Source organism: Bombina bombina, chromosome 7 (assembly GCF_027579735.1).
Source record: "Bombina bombina isolate aBomBom1 chromosome 7, aBomBom1.pri, whole genome shotgun sequence".
Classification (NCBI taxonomy): domain Eukaryota; kingdom Metazoa; phylum Chordata; class Amphibia; order Anura; family Bombinatoridae; genus Bombina; species Bombina bombina.
In genome coordinates, this window is record NC_069505.1 from 32,057,581 (window position 1) to 32,067,806 (window position 10,226).

Consider the following 10,226-nt stretch of genomic DNA (forward strand, 5'->3'; position numbering starts at 1 on the left):
AGCTCTATCACATGGCATCTATACCTAACTCTTAACCTCTAGCTCTATCACATGGCATCTATACCTAACCCTTAACCTCTAGCTCTATCACATGGCATCTATACCTAACCCTTAACCTCTAGCTCTATCACATGGCACCTATACCTAACTATTAACCTCTAGCTCTATCACATGGCATCTATACCTAACTATTAACCTCTAGCTCTATCACATGGCACCTATACCTAACCCTTAACCTCTAGCTCTATCACATGGCATCTATACCTAACCCTTAACCTCTAGCTCTATCACTTGGCATCTATACCTAACCCTTAACCTCTAGCTCTATCACATGGCATCTATACCTAACCCTCAACCTCTAGCTCTATCACATGGCATCTATACCTAACTATTAACCTCTAGCTCTATCACATGGCATCTATACCTAACCCTTAACCTCTAGCTCTATCACATGGCACCTATACCTAACCCTTAACCTCTAGCTCTATCACATGGCATCTATACCTAACTCTTAACCTCTAGCACTATCACATGGCATCTAAACCTAGCTCTTAACCTCTAGCTCTATCACATGGCATCTATACCTAACCCTTAACCTCTAGCTCTATCACATGGCATCTATCCATAACCCTTAACCTCTAGCTCTATCACATGACATCTATACCTAACTATTAACCTCTAGCTCTATCACATGGCATCTATACCTAACCCTTAACCTCTAGCTCTATCACATGGCATCTATACCTAACCCTTAACTTCTAGCTCTATCACATGGCACCTATCCCTAACCCTTAACCTCTAGCTCTATCACATGGCATCTATCCATAACCCTTAACCTCTAGCTCTATCACATGGCATCTATCCATAACTCTTAACCTCTAGCTCTATCACATGGCACCTATCCCTAACCCTTAACCTCTAGCTCTATCACATGGCACCTATACCTAACCCTTAACCTCTAGCTCTATCACATGGCATCTATACCTAACCCTTAACCTCTAGCTCTATCACATGGCATCTATACCTAACTATTAACCTCTAGCTCTATCACATGGCACCTATCCATAACCCTTAACCTCTAGCTCTATCACATGGCATCTATCCCTAAATCTTAACCTCTAGCTCTATCACATGGCATCTATACCTAACCCTTAACCTCTAGCTCTATCACATGTCACCTATACCTAACCCTTAACCTCTAGCTCTATCACATGGCATCTATACCTAACTATTAACCTCTAGCTCTATCACATGGCACCTATACCTAACCCTTAACCTCTAGCTCTATCACATGGCATCTATACCTAACTCTTAACCTCTAGCTCTATCACATGGCATCTATACCTAACTCTTAACCTCTAGCTCTATCACATGGCATCTATCCATAACCCTTAACCTCTAGCTCTATCACATGGCACCTATACCTAACCCTTAACCTCTAGCTCTATCACATGGCACCTATCCCTAACCCTTAACCTCTAGCTCTATCACATGGCATCTATCCCTAACCCTTAACCTCTAGCTCTATCACATGGCACCTATACCTAACCCTTAACCTCTAGCTCTATCACATGGCATCTATCCATAACCCTTAACCTCTAGCTCTATCACATGGCACCTATCCCTAACCCTTAACCTCTAGCTCTATCACATGGCATCTATCCCTAACCCTTAACCTCTAGCTCTATCACATGGCACCTATACCTAACCCTTAACCTCTAGCTCTATCACATGGCATCTATCCATAACCCTTAACCTCTAGCTCTATCACATGGCACCTATACCTAACCCTTAGCCTCTAGCTCTATCACATGGCATCTATCCATAACACTTAACCTCTAGCTCTATCACATGGCAGCTATACCTAACTCTTAACCTCTAGCTCTATCACATGGCATCTATACCTAACCCTTAACCTCTAGCTCTATCACATGGCATCTATACCTAACCCTTACCCTCTAGCTCTATCACATGGCATCTATCCCTAACCCTTAACCTCTAGCTCTATCACATGGCATCTATCCATAACCCTTAACCTCTAGCTCTATCACATGGCACCTATACCTAACCCTTAACCTCTAGCTCTATCACATGGCATCTATCCCTAACCCTTAACCTCTAGCTCTATCACATGGCACCTATACCTAACCCTTAACCTCTAGCTCTATCACATGGCATCTATCCATAACCCTTAACCTCTAGCTCTATCACATGGCACCTATACCTAACCCTTAGCCTCTAGCTCTATCACATGGCATCTATCCATAACACTTAACCTCTAGCTCTATCACATGGCATCTATACCTAACTCTTAACCTCTAGCTCTATCACATGGCATCTATACCTAACCCTTAACCTCTAGCTCTATCACATGGCATCTATACCTAACCCTTACCCTCTAGCTCTATCACATGGCATCTATCCCTAACCCTTAACCTCTAGCTCTATCACATGGCATCTATCCATAACCCTTAACCTCTAGCTCTATCACATGGCACCTATACCTAACCCTTAACCTCTAGCTCTATCACATGGCATCTATCCATAACCCTTAACCTCTAGCTCTATCACATGGCATCTATCCATAACCCTTAACCTCTAGCTCTATCACATGGCACCTATCCCTAACCCTTAACCTCTAGCTCTATCACATGACACCTATCCCTAACCCTTAACCTCTAGCTCTATCACATGGCACCTATCCCTAACCCTTAACCTCTAGCTCTATTACATGGCATCTATCCATAACCCTTAACCTCTAGCTCTATCACATGGCATCTATACCTAACCCTTAACCTCTAGCTCTATCACATGGCACCTATACCTAACTCTTAACCTCTAGCTCTATCATATGGCACCTATACCTAACCCTTAACCTCTAGCTCTATCACATGGCACCTATACCTAACTCTTAACCTCTAGCTCTATCACATGGCACCTATCCCTAACCCTTAACCTCTAGCTCTATCACATGGCACCTATACCTAACCCTTAACCTCTAGCTCAATCACATGGCACCTATACCTAACTCTTAACCTCTAGCTCTATCACATGGCACCTATACCTAACCCTTAACCTCTAGCTCTATCACATGGCACCTAAACCTAACCCTTAACCTCTAGCTCTATCACATGGCACCTATACTTAACCCTTAACCTCTAGCTCTATCACATGGCACCTATACCTAACCCTTAACCTCTAGCTCAATCACATAACCTCTAGCTCAATCACATGGCACCTATCCCTAACCCTTAACCTCTAGCTCTATCACATGGCACCTATCCCTAACCCTTAACCTCTAGCTCTATCACATGGCATCTATACCTAACTATTAACCTCTAGCTCTATCACATGGCACCTATCCCTAACCCTTAACCTCTAGCTCTATCACATGGCACCTATCCCTAACCCTTAACCTCTAGCTCTATTACATGGCATCCTATACCTAACCCTTAACCTCTAGCTCTATCACATGGCACCTTTACCTAACCCTTAACCTCTAACTCTATTACATGGCACCTATACCTAACCCTTAACCTCTAGCTCTATCACATGGCACCTATACCTAACCCTTAACCTCTAGCTCTATCACATGGCACCTATACCTAACCCTTAACCTCTAGCTCAATCACATGGCATCTATACCTAACCCTTAACCTCTAGCTCTATCACATGGCACCTATCCCTAACCCTTAACATCTAGCTCTATTACATGGCATCTATCCATAACCCTTAACCTCTAGCTCTATCACATTTCACTTATCCCTAACTCTTAACCTCTAACTCTAATGTGATGAGGGTTACTTCTAGGTCTAGAGCACAAAGGTTACAAATATTAAACTGCAATGACCTCTCCGCCATATCGCATGTCTCACTTCTCCTACACCCTCCCTATCTATCCCAGGGCCCCGTGACCTGCAGACTTCCTGAGCTGCACATGTTATTGTTTCAGCTGCTTACAATAGCACCTTCTGCTTTACATTTATTGATACGCCCATCCTCTTGCTGCAACTAAATGAGGTCACCCTCTCCAAGGAATGGGGCGTGATAGGACAAGCGTATCCTAAACACAAGGAATCAGGAAATATTTCATCCAGGTGTTCAGGAGTTTAACTATTAATGCAGAGAATTTATCTAAATAACTGTATCAAATACCTATGTGACTGTGATTAATCGCAAGTTTATTTTGCAGCCAGGCAACTTTATTTTAATTTAGCTGACTTCACAACTAATTTTATCAGAGTATTAATATCAAAACCATTCACTGCATTTAGCTACAATGTGCAATATATTCCTGATTTTCCTCTTTTCCAAGATGTAATCTTTCTTTGCTTTGTCATTTGGTTTAATTAGTTTGGATATCATATTTTTATTTATCTATCATTTCTTTTCTCACTATGAGGTCTGTTACAATTCTTTAGAATGGCTGTGCGAAATGCGTCACCATAAGTGAACGTGAGATTTTCATATTACACGCAATTCAGATCTAAAGGAAAATCTAATTATCAGGCTTCTTTAAATGGCTTCGCACTGCATAAACAAAATAATATACTTTAGTAGAGATTCAATAAAACTAGTTTTTGAAAACTAATATCTTGATAAATAAAATGATGCTGCACCATCGCCGATGGAAAATGGTGAGATTCAAAGAGATTTGTATTCGCCCTTCCCTAAATCAGCCAGTCGAGAGCTCAACTCAAATAAAATTGGTGAGTTCAGCGCAAATTAAATCAGTAAAGCTGCCTGTATCTCGCTACCATTATTTTCCCACCACATAGAGCCATTTGCACCTTTAAGGATACAACATCACAAAAACATTTTAAAAACATTATTAAACAAATGAATGAAAATGAGTAAATAACAAATTTCCTCTATAAAACATTACACTCTCACATGTGCAAAACATAAAACCTTGAAAAAGTTAGAGAAAATGAAAATAAAAAAAAAGAAAAGTTTAAGCTTTTAATATAGTGATACACAACCATGAGTTTCAGTAATGGTAAAATCCAATACAACAAGATATTACATGTCCTATCCATTAGATACTCATAGTCGCCATCTTGTTTTTAAGAGCATGCCAAGTGGAAAGAGACTTTAACATACAATAGAAATAGATAGTCAAAAACAATACTTTTCAATGATGAAAAGTGACCATATAGTGATAGTTTGCCTATCCTGACAACATACAGTATGTTATCAGATGATTTTGTAGTGGTGTGGAAGGAAATGGATTATTATAGATTCCTATGAAAGATTGTAAACCCCCAGTTATGAAGATGCCTGTACTGTTAGTGACAAACAAAACAGTGCAAGTGAGAATCAAATATTAAAATTAATATTAAAAGCAAGTAATTTGTAGATGTTGGGTCCTGATTTGACTTTTACTGCAGATCCCCTAAGCTGTGCATGATATCATGTAGTCAGCACATATACATATAAGTACCTATGCTACATATGTAACTGTGTGCCCTTGTATACAGTCTCTACAATAGGGATGAAAGGAGCTTTAATGAATCGATACCAAGTATGTTAATACATCTCTAGGAAGTGCTTAACATATGTACAAGCAAAAAAACTGTTTGCAAACAGCTATGAAACAGTTGGAAAGATTCCAAAATACCCTTTCAAGGCTTTATCAAGTGCCTACAGATGTCGAATTTTAAAAAGTAAAAAAAAAGGCCTCAAAACGATGCTTGAAGATTGTGATTTCTGAGAGATTTTCGTCCCTTGGATGTTTTTATTGAGGCGCCAAAAACACGTTCTCAGACACAGGAACGAGACAAAATCTCTCAGTTGTGATTGTGTGGAATTGAATAGAGATGTTTTTGACCAGAAAAAGAACCAAAAAGGCCTTGACAGATAGATTGGGATCAAGGTCATGATTATCTGCAAGAAATAGGGAAATAATTACATGTTCTAATACATTACAGCTTATTCTTTATGCACCTTTACACCCTTGGAAGTATTTTTTCAAGTGGTCAGTATCTATCAGCATGCACTGCACATACAATAAGTATACTGTCATTCTGTTTGCACAGTCTGCAGGGTTTATTATTAAATAGCAGCCAAGGGATACACCCTCTGCAGTTATGAACAGAATGATAGTGCCTCCCCATCACCCCATAGAGACAACTATAACAGGGGCCCTTACAGACACCTATGTCTGGGGAAAAAGGTAAAAAAAAAAACATAAATTAAATAAATAAATCACAGGAAAAACTGTGAAAATTAATAATATAATCACCATTAATTGTTACTCTGCTTAATTATACATTTCTTGGGGGGGTGACTATGAGTTTACTGCCCTTTAGCAAACCTCAGGTATAAACTGATAAAGATTATATGTTCTAGAGCTTCAGCGCACAATACAAGGAGATACCGGTGCCAGTGCTTACCGCAGGGAGTATAAGTGAACCTGTGATATTATTACACAGAAAACTAAACTGGTCAAGGAGTATTTATTGCACGCATACGATCTTTATTACTACAAAATATCAATATTTCAGATCAGCAGCTATAAAAAATTAAGGGCTAGATTACAAGTGGCGTGCAAACGTTTGCTCACCCTTTCCATTGCACTGATATAACAAGTTGAGCGCAATCACATTTTCACTAGCGCAATCTTGATTTACGCGAAAATCTTTACCGTGATCTCAGAGCTGTGGTTAACTGTTTTTCGAAAATAAAAAGTTCCACAAAGGACTTCAAAAATACATTACAACGTACAACATTACAAAGTACATTTACACTGTCTAATAAAAATTATTTAAAAAAATATTGCACACAAAAGTTATAAGGGCTCAAAGATATGAGATCACGGGTGTGAGGGAAAAAAAGCAGGCAAAGTGCTTTAACATAGAGATACATTTACATGTCTAGTGATGTATATTTATATATGTGTATATAAGTATTTACAGACATATATATATATATATATATATATACATATAAACACATAAATATATAAGTACACACATATATATATGCATTGGAGCCCTTTGCATTTAAGTAGGGTCAAACGTCTAAAAACATATTTATGCAATATTCATATTTAAGAATAGTTGTAACTATGTATTTACTGTAAATATTTCACATTCCAATGTTCTGTGCAATGTTCTGTGCAAGTATTTATATATATATATACATACAGTATCTCATAAAAGTGAGTACACCCTCACATTTTTGTAAATATTTTATTATATTTTATCATGTGACAACACTGAAGAAATGACACTTTGCTACAATGTAAAGTAGTGAGTGTACAGCCTGTATAACAGTGTAAATTTGCTGTCCCCTCAACATAACTCAACACACAGCCATTAATGTCTAAACTGTTGGCAACAAAAGTGAGAACACCCCTAAGTGGAAATGTTCAAATTGAGCCCAGATAACCATTTTCCCTCTCCGGTGTCATGTGACTCGTTAGTGTTACAAGGTCTCAGGTGTGAATGGGGATCAGGTGTGTTAAATTTGGTGTTATCGCTCTCACACTCTCTCATACTGGTCACTGGAAGGTCAACATGGCACATCGTGGCAAAGAACTCTCTGAGGATCTGAAAAAAAGAATTTTTGCTCTACATAAAGATGGCCTAGGCTATAAGAAGATTGTTAAGACCCTGAAACTGAGCTGCGGCACGGTGGGCAAGACCATACAGTGGTTTCACAGGACAGGTTCCACTCAGAACAGGCCTCGCCATGGTCAACCAAAGAAGATGAGTGCACGTGCTCAGCATCATATCCAGAGGTTGTCTTTCAGAAATAGACGTATGAGTGCTGCCAGCATTGCTGCAAAGGTTAAAGGGGTAGGGGGTCAGCCTGTCAGTGCTCAGACCATACGCCGCACACTGCATCAAATTGGTCTGCATGGCTGTCGTCCCAGAAGGAAGCCTCTTCTAAAGATGATGCACAAGAAAGCCTGCAAACAGTTTGCTGAAGACAAGCAGACTAAGGACATGGATTACTGGAACCATGTCCTGTGGTCTGATGAGATCAAGATAAACTTATTTGGTTCAGATGGTGTCAAGCGTGTGTGGCGGCAACCAAGTGTCAAGCATGGTGGTCTGGGCCTGCATGAGTGTTGCCGGCAGTGGGTAGCTACAGTTCATTGAGGAAACCACGAAGGCCACATGTACTGTGACATACTAAAGAGCAGAGCATGATCCCCTCCCTTCAGAGACTGGGCCGCAGGGCAGTATTCCCACATGATAATGACCCCAAACACACCTCCAAGACAACCACTGCCTTGCTAAAGAAGCTGAGGGTAAAGGGGATGGACTAGCCAAGCATGTCTCCAGACCTAATCCCTATTGAGCATCTGTGGGACATCCTCAAACGGAAGGTGGGGGAGCGTAAGGTCTCTAACATCTATCAGCTCTGTAATGTCGTCATGGAGGAGTGGAAGAGGACTCCAGTGGCAACCTGTGAAGCTCTGGTGAACTCCATGCCCAAGAGGGTTAAGGCAGTGCTGAAAAATAATGGTGGCCACACAAAATATTGACACTTTGGGCCCAATTTGGACATTTCCACTTAGGGGTGTACTCACTTTTGTTGCCAACAGTTTAGACATTAATGGCTGTGTGTTAAGTTATTTTGATGGGACAGCAAATTTACACCGTTATACAGGCTTTACACTTACTACTTTACATTGTAGCAAAGTGACATTTCTTCAGTGTTGTTACATTAAAAGATATAATAAAATATTTACAAAAATGTGAGGGGTGTACTCACTTTTGGGAGATACTGTATGTATATATATATATATATATATATATATATATATAAATATATATATATGTATTTATCTATACCTATATATTATCATGTATATATATATAGGTATAAATATATATTGTACAAAATACCTTCAGATATATGTGGAAATATTTATTTATGAATAAATAGAAGATATTATGTTATGTAAAGAATATTGGAAAATAAAATATTCCTATATTCATGTCAGGTTAGCGCTAATGAGAATATTTTTTTTCCAACTTTTTCTTCTCCATTGACTTTTATGGGGAATGTGAATATGCGATAGTGTTTGCACGATAATTGGGTGTTAAGTTAAGGGTTAATGTGTAAACGCGATCGTGATTTTCGGATTTCGACTTTATTGCGATCTTGGTTACCGCTAGAGAAAAAAAGTGTTTACTTTAAACTTGTAATACCAGCGCAACCAGACTAGCGCAAAAATGAAAATCGCTCTAGCAAAAGCACAAAATAACAATCCACTTGTAATCTACCATAATTGGGTTATTTTTAGCAACTAAAAACCAATTCTTCATGAAACTGCTCATTCCCATCAAAAAATATTTCTTTAAAAAATGTATTGGTTTTTTTTTCTAGCTCTTCTGATTTGCGATTCATGTATTTTTAAAATCATTTTATTGCTTAGATGTATTATTTATATTTTTTTAATAGAAAATAAATACATATATAAGTGAAAACAAATAATTCCTGTACATGCTTTGCATTGGTTGTGTAACTGAAGTTGCTTTCGGTGCATGTCATTTGAATAACAGAATATTTAATAAATCTACTTAAACAAAGAGCATAAAGGCACTGTAATCTGTGTTATCCTCATTATCATTACTACAGGATGAGGTAAGCGACACGTGATAATAAACTGTCAGATTGACGAGATAATGATTTGGGAAAAAGCCAAAATTCCAGGCGGAGAATACGGAAGAATCGGGTTCCTAAAATGTGAATCACACAAAAATAATATACTTGTAAAGATGACAAGGCACTTATAGCTGACAGACGTGGAGGGATTTGTTTGGTTTTGTTATGTGCAGATCAGGGGTGAATCTAGAGTGTAAAGGGGGTGCAAGTACCCCAAAATCCTATAGGGGCCAACTGCCCTGCCATATTTCTTTACCCAGTTCTCTCTTCACAGCAAGGAGATGTGTAAGGAAGGAGAACAGGTTTTATAAAATGTAGTGCCCCTGTGATACCCTAAAATGGTTCATGAATGTTTTAAATTTGCAGCGCTGGTCCAAAGGGAATACAGAAACCGCTTCTTCTACAGATGGTGCAGTGACTTAGTGATCCCAATGTGATAGTTTGTAATAGACAATACACACAGGAAATCAAATTCTATTTCTTAGAAAATTTAAATAAATTTAATTAAATTATATAAAAAAAAGAAACTAAATTAAAGACTGAAAATTAAAAATTTAAAAAAAAAAACTATTTTTTTCCACCAGTCATGTACATGAATAAAA